Source organism: Anomaloglossus baeobatrachus, chromosome 4 (genome assembly GCF_048569485.1).
Source record: "Anomaloglossus baeobatrachus isolate aAnoBae1 chromosome 4, aAnoBae1.hap1, whole genome shotgun sequence".
Lineage (NCBI taxonomy): Eukaryota > Metazoa > Chordata > Amphibia > Anura > Aromobatidae > Anomaloglossus > Anomaloglossus baeobatrachus.
Window position 1 is genome coordinate 179,939,155 of NC_134356.1, and position 19,363 is coordinate 179,958,517.

The following is a 19,363-nucleotide window of genomic DNA, read 5'->3' on the forward strand; positions in this document are numbered from 1 at the left end:
GTTGGAGTGCTGGTAGCACATCTACAACTGCATCCTCAGCCACCACTCTGCCTCTGAGCATTATTCGGGGTGGATCAACAGGTCGCATGGCCTCTAAGCCTTGCCTAGCCTGGTCCTTTTTTGACATAGAAAAAGATCGCCCAAATTATGTGATCTGTAAAATTTGTCATGGTTCTCTTAGTAGAGGTCAAAACCTCAGCAGTTTGACAACTTCTTCCATGAATCGTCACATGAATAAATATCATATGGCCCGGTGGGAAGCTCACCGTGCTGCAATGCGGCCTAGCAGAGCGAACCATCCACCGCCTGCCCCTTCCAGTGCATCCGCGCGCTCTTCATCTTCTAGGACTGTGGGGACAGCTGTCACACCTGTTTTTCCACCCACAACTTCCACCACTGTAACCGCAACAGGCAGTTTGCTTGGTAGGTCGTCAGTTGGTTTGGAAGGGGAAACAAGTGAGTGTGTACAGCTCTCTCAGACATCGATAGCACCAACGTTGGATGAAGGCAACATCATGTCTCCGCCTGCACTTTCCTCACAAACCTGCATTTTTCCAGGGACACCCTACTCAACACCGTCTACACACAGCAGCCAGATCTCTGTCCCTCAGATGTGGTCAAATAAAAGGCCACTTCCTGCGACCCATGACAAAGCTAAGAGGTTGACTCTATCCCTCTGTAAGCTGTTGGCTACCGAAATGCTGCCTTTCCGCCTAGTGGACACACAGGATTTTAGAGACCTTATGTCTGTCGCTGTGCCCCAGTACCAGATGCCTAGTCGCCACTACTTCTCTAATAAAGGTGTGCCCTCGCTACACCAGCATGTCGCACACAACATCACCGCTTCCTTGAGAAACTCTGTGTGTGAACGGGTGCATTTCACCACCGATACTTGGACCAGTAAGCATGGACAGGGACGTTACATGTCGCTGACTGGGCACTGGGTAACTATGGTGATAGATGGAGAAGGGTCTGCTGCACAAGTCTTGCCATCCCCACGACTTGTGTGTCAATCCTCTGTCTGTCCAAGTTCCGCCACTGCTTCTGCCTCCTCCACCTCATCTGGGTCCTCCACCTCCGCCCCAAGCCTGCCTGGTCAGGCCACCAGCGTTCTCACTGCGCAGAAGGAATCACGCACCCCTCATTACTATGCTGGCAGCAGAGCGCAACGGCATCAGGCGGTCTTTAGCTTGACATGTCTTGGGAATAAGAGTCACACAGCTGAGGAGTTGTGGTCAGCTCTGCGGTCCGAGTTTAATAAATGGTTGTCTCCACTCAACCTGCAGCCTGGTAAGGCCGTGTGCGACAATGCTGCAAACCTGGGTGCGGCCCTTCGCCTGGGCAAGGTGACACACGTAGCTTGTATGGCTCACGTGTTAAACCTTGTCGTCCAGCAATTTTTAACACAATATCCCGGCCTAGATGGCCTTCTGAACAGGGCACGAAAACTGTCTGCTCACTTCCGCCGTTCAAGCGCCGCAGCTGAGCGACTTGCATCGCTCCAGAAGTCTTTCGGCCTGCCGGTTCATCGCCTGAAATGCGATGTGGCGACACGCTGGAATTCAACTCTCCACATGTTACAGCGACTGTGGCAGCACCGCCGAGCCCTGGTGCAATACGTCATGACGTATAGCCTGGGCCAACGAGATGCAGAGGTGGGTCAGATCACCCTGATGGAGTGGTCTCAGATCAAGGACCTATGCACCCTTCTGCACAGTTTCGACATGGCGACCAATATGTTTAGCGCTGACAATGCCATTATCAGCATGACGATTCCAGTCATTTACATGCTGGAGCACACGCTAAACACTATTCGGAGTCAGGGGGTGGGACAACAGGAAGGGGATGAACTACAGGAGGATTCATATGCGCAAGACACAACAACATCACCAAGGTCCAGACGTTCATCATCACCAAGGCGCCAGGCATGGGACCATGGGGGACAGGGATCAAAAAGGGCGCATGGTAGCAGGCGAGATGTTGAGGAAGGTGCAGGAGAACATGAAGAAATGGAGGACGAACTGTCCATGGACATGGAAGACTCAGCAGATGAGGGAGACCTTGGTCAAATTTCAGTTGAAAGAGGTTGGGGGGAGATGTCAGAGGAAGAAAGAACGGTTAGCACCTCTATGCCAAAAACACAGCGTGGACTTGGTTCGCATGGCTGCGCAAGACACATGAGTGCCTTCTTGTTGCACTACCTCCAACATGACCCTCGTATTGTCAAAATTAGAAGTGATGATGACTACTGGCTTGCCACACTATTAGATCCCCGGTACAAGTCCAAATTTTGTGACATAATTCCAGCCATAGAAAGGGACGCACGTATGCAGGAGTATCAGCAGAAGCTGTTACTCGATCTTAGATCGGCTTTTCCACCAAACAACCGTGCAGGTGCAGGGAGTGATTCTCCCAGTTGTAACTTGACAAACATGGGACGGTCTCGTCATCTTCAACAGTCTACCCGTACCAGTAGGACCGTATCTGGTGCTGGTAACAGCAATTTTATGGAATCTTTTCATAATTTTTTTAGACCCTCCTTTGCAAGGCCACCAGAGACAACAAGTCTGACACATAGTCAACGGCTGGAGAGGATGATACAGGAGTATCTCCAAATGAACATCGATGCCATGACTTTGCAAATGGAGCCTTGCTCCTTTTGGGCTTCAAATCTAGAAAAATGGCCAGAGTTCTCCAGTTACGCCTTGGAGATTTTGTCGTGTCCAGCTGCCAGTGTTGTCTCTGAACGTGTCTTCGGTGCTGCTGGGTGTGTGCTGACAGATAAGTGCACGCGTCTGTCCAGTGACAATGTGGACAGACTGACGTTCATCAAAATGAACAAGTCATGGATCCAGAAGGAATTTACTACCCCTGTGTCATCCTGGGGAGAGTAAATGCTTGTGGATTTGGAATGTGCTTGATGCAAATCAAAACATCCTGTTTGCAACTAGGGCACAACTGCTGCCACTGAAGGGGTGGGTGTGTGTGGGGCCCAATTTTTGGAAAAAAGGGAGACTCCGCTTGGAGTAACCCTTGCTTACATTGTTTTTAAAAGAAGCCAAGATGAACAGAGCTGGGATCAGGAAAGACTTTGCTACCTACCCTGGTGTCATCCTGGGGACGGTTAATTATGGCGTATTTTTGAATGTGCTTGATGCAAATCTAGCTGTGAAGTGTACAACTGTGGCACAAGTGCTGCCACTGAAGGGGTGGGTGTGTGTGGGGCCCAATTTTTGGAAAATAGGGAGACTCCGCTTGGAGTTACCCTTGCTTACATTGTTTTTAAAAGGAGCGAAGATGAACAAGTCATGGTTCAGCAAAGACTTTGCTACCTACCCCGGTGTCATCCTGGGGACGGTTAATTATGGCGTATTTTTGAATGTGCTTGATGCAAATCTAGCTGTGAAGTGTACAACTGGGGCACAAGTGCTGCCACTGAAGGGGTGGGTGTGTGTGGGGCCCAATTTTTGGAAAAAAAGGGAGACTCCGCTTGGAGTAACCCTTGCTTACATTGTTTTTAAAAGAAGCCAAGATGAACAGAGCTGGGATCAGGAAAGACTTTGCTACCTACCCTGGTGTCATCCTGGGGACGGTTAATTATGGCGTATTTTTGAATGTGCTTGATGCAAATCTAGCTGTGAAGTGTACAACTGGGGCACAAGTGCTGCCACTGAAGGGGTGGGTGTGTGTGGGGCCCAATTTTTGGAAAAAAAGGGAGACTACGCTTGGAGTCACCTTGCGGTGTTTTACATGATTTTAGAAGGGCGTGCCATGCCTATATCTGTGTGTCCTCCTCTTTTTCCTTGTCCAGCTGTTTTGTTTTCGCATGAGTATATGTCCTTGTCACTTTCCCATGTGTTTGTGTTGTGTTGTGAGTTGTTTGTCACCTTTTGGACACCTTTGAGGGTGTTTTCTAGGTGTTTTTATGTGTTTGTGATTGCCTGCCATTGTTTCCTATGCAGTTCGAATTTGGTTCGTTGAACGTTCGACGAGCCGAACTCGAACGGGACCTCCGTTCGGCGAACCGACCTCGAGCCGAACCGGGACCGGTTCGCTCATCTCTAGTAATAAGGAGTTAATGGCAGCCCATAGCTGCCACTAAATCCTAGATTAATCATGTCAGGCGTCTCCCCGAGATTCCTTCCATGATTAATCTGTAAATTACAGTTAAAAAACACACACACCCGAAAAATCCTTTATTAGAAATAAAAAACACTAACAAAGTCCCTCATCACCAATTTATTAACCCCGACAAACCCTCCATGTCCGGCGTAATCCACGGACCTCCAGCGTCGCGTCCAGCTGTGCTGCATGAAGGTGACAGGAGCTGCAGAATACACCGCCGCTCCGGTCAGCTTCACACAGCAACTGAGGTGAGTATAGCGATCAGCTGAACTGTCACTGAGGTTATCTGGATCCAGCGGTGGATGCAGCGGTGGCCGCAGGTAACCTCAGTGACAGCTCAGCTGATCGTGCTACTCACCGCCGCTCCGGTCAGCTCCATGCAGCAATTAAGGTGAGTATAGCGATCAGCTGCTGTCACTGAGGTTAATCGCGGCACCGCTGGATCCAGCGGTGGCCGTGAGTTACCTGACTGACAGCAGCTGATCGCACTACTCACCTCAGTTGCTGTGTGAAGCTGACCGGAGCGGCGGTGTATTCTGCAGCTCCTGTCACCTGAATGTAGCAGAGCTGAATGCGACGCTGGAGGACTGTGGAGTACGCCGGACATGGAGGGTTTGTCGGGGTTAATAAATTGGTGATGAGGGACTTTGTTAGTGTTTTTTATTTCTAATAAAGGATTTTTCGGGTGTGTGTGTTTTTTAACTGTAATTTACAGGTTAATCATGGAAGGAATCTCGGGGAGACGCCTGACATGATTAATCTAGGATTTAGTGGCAGCTATGGGCTGCCATTAACTCCTTATTACCCCGATTTGCCAACACACTAGGGTAAATCGGGAAGAGCCGGGTACAGTCCCAGAACTGTCGCATCTAATGTATGTGGCAATTCTGGGCGGCTGCTGACTGATATTGTTAAGGTTGGGGGCTCCCCATAACATGGGGCTCCCCATCCTGAGAATACCAGCCTTCAGCTGTATGGCTTTATCTGGCTGGTATTAAAATTGGGGGGACCGCATGCCGGTTTTTTTAATTATTTATTTATTTATTTTACTGCATAGTATAGACACGCCCACCGGCTGCTGTGATTGGTTGCATTGAGACACCTGTCACTCAGCGTGGGGGCGTGTCTCACTGCAACCAATCATAGGCGCCTGTGGGCGTGGAAAGCATGGAATATGAGATGGCTGTGTGCAGAGCACAGCGCGCCCGCCAGTATAAAGGCTCGGTCACGCTGTGCAGGCCGGCCAATCACTGCAATTCCACAACTAACAGGGCTGTGACATTGCAGTGGTCTGCCAGCCAATCCCTGCATGAGGGCTGGCTCTCAAAAGAGCGCCAACATGCAGGGATGAAGACCACGAGTACAGCACGAGTATCGCGAAATTACTCGGTACCCGCCGAGTAGCCCGAGTACAGTGATACTCGTGCGAGTACCGAGTAGTAACAAGCATACTCGCTCATCACTACTCCACATGTTTCCCCAAACAGGCCAGCAATATCATAAACCATGTCCTAATACTAGATGCCATAAGAATCCAGAAAAATTGAAGCAGCAACAAAAAGGGTAGCACAATTAGCCAAATTTCTATTTTTTCACCTTTTGTGAGTTATTTTGAGCCATCCTCGCTAACAATCCAACAATCAAGTAACTGAGCAAGAGAAGATAAAAATAGAGTGACATCAAGGAAAACTAGGAGAGTTTACATATACAGCAGGTGAAATACGTATTGAACTTGTCCTCAATTTTCTAAGTAAATTTATCTCTAAAGGAGCTATTCACATACAATTCCCAACAGATGTCAGTAACAACCCATCCAATCCACACAGGCAAAGAAATCAAACCATAAAGGTCCATGAATTTAGTGATGTATAATAATAAACACATTTACTGAAATGCATTTAATACTTTGTACAAAAGATTTTGTTGGCGATGACAGCTTCAAGACGCCTCCTGTTTGTAATGCAACAACGCAGACACTGAGGAGCCAGTGGGGACTGAACCAACAACGCTTTATTAACTACGAGTGCATCTCAATAAATGTATTTATTAAAATTAATTTATTTCAGTATTCAATACAAAAAGTGAAACACATATATTATATAGATGAACTGCTACCAGCGTATCGTATGCTTAGTTTTGCATTTTACTATTGTCATTGTCTCTCTTTTCATATGACACCATTTGAGTTGTACTGTTGTTTGATCCTGGAAAACGTAATAAATACAACATTGAAAAGAAAAGATGCATTGTAGGGTTCAGAATGAAGAGGGGCACTTGGATTTCGGAGCACAGATTTTGCTGGTTTGTTTTTTGCGGTGAGTCTTTGTGCTTTTCCAGAGCCTTTGTACTACCAGTAACATGGAAGCCCCCTATATTTCCATTTACAGATGACAAACCTTAGTGGGGATTTGGTTCTTTTCTTTTGTTAATTGAGTTGAAGCTTTATTTGGGGACATTTTACATAAAATGTTGTAACACATTATCCTGTGCTCTATGCTGAGCACTTACAAGTGCAACTCAATAAATTAGAATATTATCAAAAAGTTAATTTATTTCAGTAATTCAATACAACAAATGAAACACATATTACAGTATAAAGAGTCATTACACACAGAGGGATCTATTTCATGTGTTTATTTCTGTTAATGTTGATGATTATGGCTTACAGCCAATGAAAGCCCAAAAGTCATTATCTCAGAAAATTAGAATAATATATAAGACCAACTGAGAAAGTGATTTTACACAAGAACTATTGGCCTATTAAAAAGTGTGTACAGTAAATTCACTCAATACTTGGTCGGGGCTCCTTCTGCATGAATTACTGCATCAATGCGGTGTGGTATGGATGCGATCAGCCTGTGGCACTGCTGATGTGTTATGAAAGCCCAGGTTGCTTTGATAGCAGCCTTCAGCTCATCTGCATTGTTGGGTCTGGTATCTCTCATCTTCCTCTTCACAATACCTCATAGATTGTCCATGCGGTTTAGGTCAGGCAATTTGCTGGCCAACCAAGCACAGTAATACTGTGGTTATCAAACCAGTTATTGGTACTTTTTGCAGTGTGGACAAGTGCAAAGTCCTTCTGTAAAATTAATTTCCATCTCCAAAAAGCTTGTCAGCAGAGGGAAGCATGAAGTGCTCCAAAGTTTCCTTGTAGATAGCTTTGTGGACTTTGGTATTGATAAAACACAGTGGACCTACACCAGCAGATAACATGGCTCCCCAAACCATCACTAATTGTGGAAACTTCACACTAGACCTTAAGCAGCTTGGATTGTGGTCTCTCTAATCTTCCTCCTTGATTTCCAAATGAAATGCAAAATTTACTTTTGTCTAAAACCAACACCTTGGACCACTGAGCAACAGTTCAGGTTTTTTTTCTCTTTGGCCCAGGTAAGGCGCTTCTGGTGTTGTCTATGGTGAACAGTGGCTTGACACAAGGAATGCGACAGTTGTAACCCATGTCCTGGATACGTGTGTGTGGTGGCTCTTGAAGCACTGACTCCTGCAGCTGTCCACTCCTTGTGAATCTCCCCCAAATTTTTCAGTGACCTTTTCTTAACAATCCTATCAAGGCTGTGGTTGTGCACCTTTTTCTGCCACACTTTTTCATTCCACTCAACTTTCCATTAATATGCTTGGATATAGCACTCTGTGAACAGCCAGCTTCTTAAACAATGACCTTTTGTGGCTTACCCTCCTTGTGGAGTGTGTCAATCACTGCCTTATGGACATCTGTCAAGTCAGCAGTCTTCCCCATGATTGTGTGGAACGGACCCGGCTGTGTCTACATCAGGGGAGGTTGTACCGTGAGCTGATCAACCCGAAGACCCATGAGAAAATCCGCCAGTTGGTTATTCCCCAAGCTGATGTACCCACTGTTCTGCAGGCGTACCATGATGGTGCCGGCCACTTCGGGTGGAAGAAGCTGGAGATGCTGTTGAGGGAGCGGTTCTATTGGAGTGGGATGCGGGAGTCTGTGGAGGCCTGGTGTCGAGAGTGCGGTCCTTGTACGTTGAGGAGGAAGGATGAAGCCAGCCAGAAGGCCCCCCCTACGCCCGATCGTTACACACCAACCGCTGGAGCTGGTCGCCTTGGACCATGTAAAGCTCACCCCCAGCCGAAGTGGGTACACTTACGCTCTGACCATAGTAGATCCTTACTCCCGGTTCATGGTGGTTGTCCCGGTCAAGGACTTAACCGGCCGTACCGCCGCTAGAGCGTTCCAAGCTTACTTCTGTCGACCCCATGGATACCCCGAAAAGGTGCTTACCGACCAAGGTCTAGCCTTTGAGGCAGAGGTGTTCCATGAGTTCTGTCAGCTGTACGGCTGCAAGAAGATCCGGACCACACCTTACCATGCCCAGACCAACGGTATATGTGAGAAGATGAACCATCTGGTCCTTGGCCTCCTCAAAACGTTGCCGTTGGAGGAGCGGAACCTGTGGCCGAAGAAGCTGCCCGACTTGGTCGATATGTACAACAATATCCCGTCTAGCTCAACGAAGTGCACCCCAGCGTATCTGATGAGGGCTCGGCCTGGCCGACTGCCGGTGGACTTGGAAATGGGACTGGAAGCCCCAGAGACACTCCCCTCAACGGCTGAATGGGATGCCCGGTGGAGGGTGCAGTACCGACAGATTCAGGAGTATGTGGAGAAGAACCTAAGTCGGAGTCGAGAACAACAGGAGCAGCGCTTCAATCAGAAAGCGTCTGCGGGCCCTTTCGAGCCTGGAGAGGTGGTGTTAAAGCGAAAGAGGAAAACCCACAAGCTGGATGATCAATGGGAACAAATCCCATACGTCATCCAACCCACAGGATGGGAAGATGGAAAGGCCTACCAGATCAGTCGTGACCAAAGGGGCACCCTGGCCACGGTTTCCCGGGACCATCTGAAAAGGTGCCCACCAGCATTGAGGCGGATGGCTGAAGTACCAGTTCCTCCACCAGCAGAGAAGGCAAAAGAGGTGATCCACACTGTGATGGGTGACTTCCCAGCAGACTGGCCTACACAGAACAGCGCGGTGATTCTTCCAGTGATACTGTTCCCACAACCTGTGGATGAAGAAGTGGTGGAAGCGGTCAACCGTGAGCCAGAACCAGTGCCAGTGCCCAGGGATGAACCTGTGCCCAGCTTCCCTATGCCTCCGCCTGCCCCACACGATAGCAGGGAGGAGGAACCAATTGTTCCCTCTGCCCCACTGCCTAGCCCCACTGACACCGGACCCCGGAGGTCCACTCGTCCCAACCTAGGTAGGTCCCCACTTAGGTACAGGGAAACCGTTCTTTAAAAAGGGGAGGGGAAAGACCACAGGTGTGTTTGTTTGAAAGTTGTTGCAAAAATGATGATAAGCAAAATGATTACCGAAAAGTCATCTGATTCTACCGTGATTGGAAACCGGCCGTTCACTAAGGCAGCAAGCAAGGTTCACAACCCAATATAACTAATTTAACACAAAAAGTGCATCTGTGACCGAGAAAATTAAATATTGTGCTAAGCCCCGGGTCCACATGCTGTTCATCCATGAATATTGAAGGAAAGGAGATCAGTAATTGAGAGACCACTGGACCCAATCTTCATAGACTCCCATATAAGTTGGGTCAGTGCCACAAGATTCGAAAATGGCTGACGTGGTATTGATAATTAAGAAAACTAAGAAGGTGGATCTTTGCAACTACCATCCGGTAAGTTTGACGTCAGTGGTATGCAAAATTTTTGAGAGCATTAAAAGAAATGAACTGTAAAAATATATTGCAGAGGACAATACAATAACTGAGAGCCAACATTAATATTGAATGAGATGACATCAGTAATTTACTGAAGCTCCAAAAGCAGGGAATAGAGGAATCATGTATGCACACTGTTTAAAAACTAGTTAAGGAAGAAGAAACAAAGGGATTTTGTAAATAGTACATTCTATAAATGGGATGTAGTCAACATTGGGACCTTAAGGTCTAAGGTATTAGGCCCAATCTTTTTTTATATCTTTAATATGGACCATGTGGATAGGGTTGAGAGTAAAGTATCAGTCTTTGATGATGACAAAAAACCTTGTAGGACAGTAACAATTGACTTTGATCATGTAACATAACAGAACAGTTTATATAAGTTTTCTTCATGGGCAAAAATATAGTAGAAATGTTGATTAAATGTAAAGTAATGCACCTAGGCCAGAGTGGGATTACAGAACAGAAGAAAGACTTGGACATTTTGGATACAAGTAAGCTGAACAGCAGTACTCAATATCAAGCTGCAGCTGCAAAAGCAAGCAAGATTTTAATGTGTATAAAAAAAGATAAAATCCTATGATCCCAATGTATTAATATTAGAGATGAGCGAACCGGTCGCGGTTCGGCTCGAGTTCGGTTCGCCGAACGGGCGTTTGGTTCGAGTTCGGTTCGTCGAACGTTCGACGGACCGAACTCGAACCGCATAGGAAACAATGGCAGGCAATCACAAACACATAAAAACACCTAGAAAACACCCTCAAAGGTGTCCAAAAGGTGACAAACAACTCACAACACAACACAAACACATGGGAAAGTGACAAGGACATATAATCATGCGAAAACAAAAGAGCTGGACAAGGAAAAAGAGGAGGAGACACAGATATAGGCATGGCACACCCTTCTAAAATCATGTAAAACACCGCAAGGTGACTCCAAGCGGAGTCTCCCTTTTTTCCAAAAATTGGGCCACACACACACCCACCCCTTCAGTGGCAGCACTTGTGCCCCAGTTGTACACTTCACAGCTAGATTTGCATCAAGCACATTCAAAAATACGCCATACTTAACCGTCCCCAGGATGACCCCGGGGTAGGTAGCAAAGTCCATCCTGATCCCAGCTCTGTTCATCTTGGATCATTTTTAAAAACAATGTAAGCAAGGGTTACTCCAAGCGGAGTCTCCCTTTTTTCCAAAAATTGGGCCACACACACACCCACCCCTTCAGTGGCAGCACTTGTGCCCCAGATGTACACTTCACAGCTAGATTTGCATCAAGCACATTCAAAAATACGCCATACTTAACCGTCCCCAGGAGGACCCCGGGGTAGGTAGCAAAGTCTTTCCTGATCCCAGCTCTGTTCATCTTCGATCATTTTTAAAAACAATGTAAGCAAGGGTTACTCAAAGCGGAGTCTCCCTTTTTTTCCAAAAATTGGGCCCCACACACACACACCCATTCAGTGGCAGCACTTGTGCCCCAGTTGTACACTTCACAGCTAGATTTGCATCAAGCACATTCAAAAATACGCCATAATTAACCGTCCCCAGGATGACCCCGGGGTAGGTAGCAAAGTCTTTCCTCATCCCAGCTCTGTTCATCTTGGATCATTTTTAAAAACAATGTAAGCAAGGGTTACTCCAAGCGGAGTCTCCCTTTTTTCCAAAAATTGGGCCACACACACACACCCCTTCAGTGGCAGCACTTGTGCCCCAGTTGTACACTTCACAGCTAGATTTGCATCAAGCACATTCAAAAATAAACCATGCTTAACCGTCCCCAGGATGACCCTGGGGTAGGTAGCAAAGTCTTTCCTGATCCCAGTGTCGCGGGCGGAGGAGGGGACACCGCGCTCTCCCACTGCTCGGGTCCGGCTGCCGCGGCTGCTGCGGCCTGCTGCTGCTCGGTGGCTCGAGCGATGGGCCGGATCCCGGGGACTCGAGCGGCGCTCCTCGCCCGTGAGTGAAAGGGGATTGGGTTTTGGGATAGTTTATTGTCCGTGACGCCACCCACGGCTGTGGTGATTGAGTGGACACCACCGCTGCTCTGTTTGGGGAGCCCGGGAGTGATGGTACGGAGCAGCCAGTTGTTGATTTGCCCCTCCGTGGGTAGGGGTCTTGGTGCTCCAGGGGCCCAGTGATGGGGTTGGTATGGTGGACAGGCGGGTATGGGGCCTGTAGAGGTGCAGGGGCGCAGGGGCAGCGCTGTGCCGCACGGCACGGAGGTACTCACTCAGCCAGTAAACACGACACAGTTCTCGGTAAACAAACAGCTGGTTGGACGGGTCCCTCGGACGGTTACGGTGCTGCGGTTCCCTGCAGTTAGCGGTGATGGTCTCTTCCCTGCACCTATGTAAAGTCTTTTGGTAGCGATGGGTCCCCACCGGTTACCCACTCCTCGGCTTCAATCTGGGCCGAAGGAACCCTACTTTGCCCGCAGGCGCTGGCCCTGGGAAACTGGTGCCCTGGCGGTGGCGGTGTCTCCCCTTCACGGTCGGGCTGTTGCCTTCAATCGAGACTTGGTTGTTAGGAGACAGAGGTCCCCTTCACTGACGGATTTGGCAAATTATGGCGACTCCTAGCCTTGCCGGGATCCGAAAGGCCCCTGCCCTGGTGCTGACTGTTCTTCGTATACTGCTCCAGTACCGCCGGGTCACCACCCGTCCGCGGTCCTTCCAGCAACCTCCAAACAGTCCCACTGCAGACTATCACCGCTGTCTGCTGACCTTGCTGTCACAGTCCGGGGCACACACCCGGACCAACTTCAGGCTTTCTTAACTGTTTCTTTACTGTCGCCACTCTTACTGTCCTCCTTTACCACTTCACTGTTTACTCCTCACACTTCAAACTCTCTCTCGGATCTGCCTGGTTTTCCCGCCTCCAGGGCTGTGAACTCCTTGGTGGGCGGAGCCAACCGCCTGGCCCACCCCCTGGTGTGGACATCAGCCCCTGGAGGAAGGCAACAAGGATTTTGGGTTAGCTTGGTGTTCCTGCAGGGAATATGGGGTGCGTGTGATGTTGTGACCTGTGACCCCTGGCTTGCCCAGGGCGTCACATTCCCCCTTAGCAAAACGCAGACCGTCCTCGGGCTGCCCGTCCAACACCAGTTTTATTTTCCTTTTGTTTTTCTGTAAAATAGAAAAAACGGTAACATATATACAATTTATGGCATCATCCCACATCGGGAGGTTCAGTGCTTAAACGTTGCAAACATTAACACGGCTAACGGTTACGGTCTCCGCTCTCTCCCACCCAAGTAACCTGGCCCTGATGCTGCCCCTAAAGCCCAGGCAGCACCCCTTGACCCCAGTCCAGCACAAGTTACCCGAGCGGGATCTGTCCTTCCCCTCCAGAGGGTAGCCACCGGTTCCTGTGGTGGCTGGGCCCCAGCCTGCTCTGCTGTGGGCCCTCCCTCCAACCTGCCTCTCCGGAGGCGGTAAATGCGGAAACGGTAACAGTAACACAACTTATTTACAAGCCACTAACGTCTGTGGTTGCCCTGCAAGTTCACGGGCTTGTCCATGAGCAGTTCCTCATGCAAAACAACTTGTCAAACGGTCCCCACGGGGACAGCGGTGCCGGCAACGGCCGGTTTCCAATCACGGTAGAATCAGATGACTTTTCGGTAATCATTTTGCTTATCATCATTTTCAAACTTTTAAACAAACAACACACTGGTGGTCCCAACGGGGACTGTGCAACGGTGCTCCGCTGCCATTACTCATACTCTTCGGCATCACCTGAGGGAGGGGGCGCGGCGCTCACACGGGACTCCTGGCTGCCCCTTAGCTTAGCGTCCAGCGCGAACCACCCCCTCTCCCCACAGTGCCGGGTGTACTGCACGATGTCGCCCGGCATCAGGTTACGGCTGGGATGCTCCTCAGGCAGGTGGACATTCACATCCCGCCGGGCTATAAACACTTCGGCCTCCAGGCCCGGTTCATATATAAACCCATAGCCCCGGCGGACATCAAACCACCTCACCTGCCCTTCGTACAGCGGCCCCCGGACACGGAACGTTGCCTGACGGAGACTCTCTTTTTCCCGGATTGCACGGGCCACCAGGTCCGCTTTCTTCCTCTCCCTCTCACCGATCTCCAGGCCCAACGGTACCGGCTCCCTGTCCCAGTACGGCGCTGCTGCGAGCTCCGGCGCACGGGTCGGGTCCCGCAAGACCTGTTTGACATTGCCCACTGCTGGTACTCTGGGCGACAGGTCCCGCGGTGACGTGGCCTTAGACGCTGCCTTGCATCGGCCACCCGGCGCAACCTCAGCCGAGGTGTGGGGGATGGGCAGAGGGGCTTTCCGCAGTTGGGCCTTCGGCACGGAGCGGGTCATCGGCTCCGGCTCGGGGACTTTCTCGGGAGACGCCTCCGGTTCGGTTTTCGGGGCTTTCCAGGGCAACACCTCCGGTCGACTACGGGCTCCGGCTACAGGTCGGCCCGCCTGGGCGGGCATGCTGGGTATCGCTACCGGTTGTGGTGGTAGCGGGCCTAATGGCGGGGTCACGGCTTCCGAGAGGGGTGGCGAGGGAGGCAGCGGGGGGAGAGGGCTTGGACCGGGTCCCGCAGCCACGATGACCGGCCCTTTGAGGGCAACGGGGCGTGGGTCACTCACCCTCCCTTCCTCCGCCTCGTCCCCGCGTCTCCGCACGGTCGCTATGACGTCCGCCATGTCGGTCTCCCACTCCTCCATGAGGAGCTGCATCTTGACCTGCAGCCGTTGGTAGAGCTGCGCGGTCCGGATCTCCACCCACGCCGCGGTTCCAGGCGCGGGGGCTACGGTGCTGCGGGACGGCATGAACATGTTGCTGGCGGCCTCTCCCAGGAACAAGATGGCTGCAGGGTCCTGGCGTCCCTGCTTTTATAGTCGCGGCTACATGCGGCCAGCCGCCATTCCGTCTCCCTTAGCCTCTTTCCGGCCCCTCCTCTATCGGGGCGGGGTTTTGGCCTTCGCGCCTCTGCTACTCGAGAAGACGCTCGAGCGGGAACTTTACGCGCCAAAGATGGCGACTTCTGAAATTTTCCGGCCGGATACCTCCGGCGGTCACAAGGCGCACCTCTACCCAACGGCAGAGCGGTAAGATCCTGTTTGTGACGCCAAGTTGTCGCGGGCGGAGGAGGGGACGCCGCGCTCTCCCACTGCTCGGGTCCGGCTGCCGCGGCTGCTGCGGCCTGCTGCTGCTCGGTGGCTCGAGCGATGGGCCGGATCCTGGGGACTCGAGCGGCGCTCCTCGCCCATGAGTGAAAGGGGATTGGGTTTTGGGATAGTTTATTGTCCGTGACGCCACCCACGGCTGTGGTGATTGAGTGGACACCACCGCTGCTCTGTTTGGGGAGCCCGGGAGTGATGGTACGGAGCAGCCAGTTGTTGATTTGCCCCTCCGTGGGTAGGGGTCTTGGTGCTCCAGGGGCCCAGTGATGGGGTTGGTATGGTGGACAGGCGGGTATGGGACCTGTAGAGGTGCAGGGGCGCAGGGGCAGCGCTGTGCCGCACGGCACGGAGGTACTCACTCAGCCAGTAAACACGACACAGTTCTCGGTAAACAAATGGCTGGTTGGACGGGTCCCTCGGACGGTTACGGTGCTGCGGTTCCCTGCAGTTAGCGGTGATGGTCTCTTCCCTGCACCTATGTAAATTATTTTGGTAGTGATGGGTCCCCACCGGTTACCCACTCCTCGGCTTCAATCTGGGCCGAAGGAACCCTACTTTGCCCGCAGGCGCTGGCCCTGGGAAACTGGTGCCCTGGCGGTGGCGGTGTCTCCCCTTCACGGTCAGGCTGTTGCCTTCAATCGGGACTTGGTTGTTAGGAGACAGAGGTCCCCTTCACTGACGGATTTGGAAAATTATGGCGACTCCTAGCCTTGCCGGGATCCGAAAGGCCCCTGCCCTGGTGCTGACTGTTCTTCGTATACTGCTCCAGTACCGCCGGGTCACCACCCGTCCGCGGTCCTTCCAGCAACCTCCAAACAGTCCCACTGCAGACTATCACCGCCGTCTGCTGACCTTGCTGTCACAGTCCGGGGCACACACCCGGACCAACTTCAGGCTTTCTTAACTGTTTCTTTACTGTCGCCACTCTTACTGTCCTCCTTTACCACTTCACTGTTTACTCCTCACACTTCAAACTCTCTCTCTGATCTGCCTGGTTTTCCCGCCTCCAGGGCTGTGAACTCCTCGGTGGGCGGAGCCAACTGCCTGGCCCACCCCCTGGTGTGGACATCAGCCCCTGGAGGAAGGCAACAAGGATTTTGGGTTAGCTTGGTGTTCCTGCAGAGAATGTGGGGTGCGTGTGATGTTGTGACCTGTGACCCCTGGCTTGCCCAGGGCGTCACACCAGCTTTGTTCATCTTGGATCATTTTTAAAAACAATGTAAGCAAGGGTTACTCCAAGCGGAGTCTCCCTTTTTTCCAAAAATTGGGCCACACACACACCGACCCCTTTAGTGGCAGCACTTGTGCCCCAGTTGTACACTTCACAGCTAGATTTGCATAAAGCACATTCAAAAATACGCCATACTTAACCGTCCCCAGGATGACTCCGGGGTAGGTAGCAAAGTCTTTCCTGATCCCAGCTCTGTTCATCTTGGATCATTTTTAAAAACAATGTAAGCAAGGGTTACTCCAAGCAGAGTCTCCCTTTTTTCCAAAAATTGGGCCACACAGACACTCACCCCTTCAGTGGCAGCACTTGTGCCCTAGTTGCAAACAGGATGTTTTGATTTGCATCAAGCACATTCCAAATCCACAAGCATTTACACTCCCCAGGATGACACAGGGGTAGTAAATTCCTTGTGGATCCATGACTTGTTCATTTTGATGAACGTTAGTCTGTCCACAATGTCACTGGACAGACGCATGCGCTTATCTGTCAGCACACACCCAGCAGCACTGAAGACACGTTCAGAGACAACGCTGGCAGCTGGACACGACAAAATCTCCAAGGCGTAAGTGGAGAGCTCTGGCCATTTTTCAAGATTTGAAGCCCTAAATGAGCAAGGCTCCATTTGCAAAGTCATGGCCTCGATGTTCATTTGGAGATACTCCTGTATCATCCTCTCCAGCCGTTGACTATGTGTCAGACTTGTTGTCTCTGGTGGCCTTGCAAAGGAGGGTCTAAAAAAATTATGAAAAGATTCAATAAAATTGCTGTTACCAGCACCAGATACGGTGCTACTGGTATAGGTAGACTGTTGAAGATGACGAGACCGTCCCATGTTTGTCAAGTTACAACTGGGAGATTCACTCCCTGCACCTGCACGGTTATTTGGTGGAAAAGCCGAGCTAAGATCGAGTAACAGCTTCTGCTGATACTCCTGCATACGTGCCTCCCTTTCTATGGCTGGAATTATGTCAAAAAATTTGGACTTGTACCGGGGATCTAATAGTGTGGCAAGCCAATAGTCATCATCACTTCTAATTTTGACAATACGAGGGTCATGTTGGAGGTAGTGCAGAAAGAAGGCACTCATGTGTCTTGCGCAGCCATGCGGACCACGTCCACGCTGTGTTTGTGACATAGAGGTGCTAACCGTTCTTTCTTCCTCTGACATCTCCCCCCAACCTCTTTCAACTGAAATTTGACCAAGGTCTCCCTCATCCGCTGAGTCTTCCATGTCCATGGACAGTTCGTCCTCCATTTCTTCATGTTCTCCTGCACCTTCCTCAACATCTCGCCTGCTACCATGCGACCCTGTTGATCCCTGTCCCCCATGGTCCCATGCCTGCCACGTTGGTGATGATGAACGTCTGGACCTTGGTGATGTCGTTGTGTCTTGTGCATATGAATCCTCCTGTAGTTCCTCCCCTGCCTGTTGTCCCACCCCCTGACTCCGAATAGTGTTTAGCGTGTGCTCCAGCATGTAAATGACTGGAATTGTCATGCTGATAATGGCATTGTCAGCGCTAAACATATTGGTCGCCATGTCGAAACTGTGCAGAAGGGTGCATAGGTCCTTGATCTGAGACCACTCCATCAGGGTGATTTGCCCCACCTCTGCATCTCGTTGGCCCAGGCTATACGTCATGACGTATTGCACCAGGGCTCGGCGGTGCTGCCACAGTCGCTGTAACATGTGGAGAGTTGAATTCCAGCGTGTCACCACATCGTATTTCAGGCGATGAACCAGCAGGCCGAAAGACTTTTGGAGCGATGCAAGTCGCTCAGCTGCGGCGGTTGAACGGCTGGAGTGAGCAGACAGTTTTCGTGCCCTGGTCAGAAGGCCATCTAGGCCGGGATAGTGTGTTAAAACTTGCTGGACAACAAGGTTCAACACGTGAGCCATACAAGGCACGTGTGTCACCTTGCCCAGGCGAAGGGCCGCACCCAGGTTTGCAGCATTGTCGCACACGGCCTTACCAGGCTGCAGGTTGAGTGGAGACAACCATTTATTAAACTCAGTCTCCAGAGCTGCCCACAACTCAGCCGCTGTGTGACTCCTATTTCCAAGACATGTCAAGCTAAAGACCGCCTGATGCCGTTGCGCTCTGCTGCCAGCATAGTAATGAGGGGTGCGTGATTCCTTCTGCGCAGTGAGAACGCTGGTGTCCTGACCAGGCAGGCTTGGGGTGGAGGTGGAGGACCCAGATGAGGTGGAGGAGGCAGAAGCAGTGGTGGAACTTGGACAGACAGAGGATTGACACACAAGTCGTGGGGATGGCAAGACTTGTGCAGCAGACCCTTCACCATCTATCACCATAGTTACCCAGTGCCCAGTCAGCAACATGTAACGTCCCTGTCCATGCTTACTGGTCCAAGTATCGGTGGTGAAATGCACCCGTTCACACACAGAGTTTCTCAAGGAAGCGGTGATGTTGTGTGCGACATGCTGGTGTAGCACAGGCACACCTTTCTTAGAGAAGTAGTGGCGACTGGGCATCTGGTACTGGGGCACAGCGACAGACATAAGGTCTCTAAAATCCTGTGTGTCCACCAGGCGGAAAGGCAGCATTTCAGTAGCCAAGAGCTTACAGAGGGATAAAGTCAACCTCTTAGCTTTGTCATGGGTCGCAGGAAATGGCCTTTTATTTGTCCACATCTGAGGGACAGAGATCTGGCTGCTGTGTGTAGACGGTGTTGAGTAGTGTGTCCCTGGAAAAATGCAGGTTTGTGAGGAAAGTGCAGGTGTAGACATGATGTTGCCTTCATCCAACATTGGTGCTATCGATGTCTGAGAGAGCTGTACACACGCACTTGTTTCCCCTTCCAAACCAACTGACAACCTACCAAGCAAACTTCCTGTTGCGGTTACAGTGGTGGAAGTTGTGCGTGGAAAACCAGGTGTGACAGCTGTCCCCACAGTCCTAGAAGATGAAGAGCGCACGGATGCACTGGAAGGGGCAGGCGGTGGATGGTTCGCTCCGCTAGGCCGCATTGGAGCACGGTGAGCTTCCCACTGGGACATATGATATATATTCATGTGACGATTCATGGAAGAAGTTGTCAAACTGCTGAGGTTTTCCCCTGTACTAACAGAATCATGACAAATTTTACAGATCACATAATTTGGCC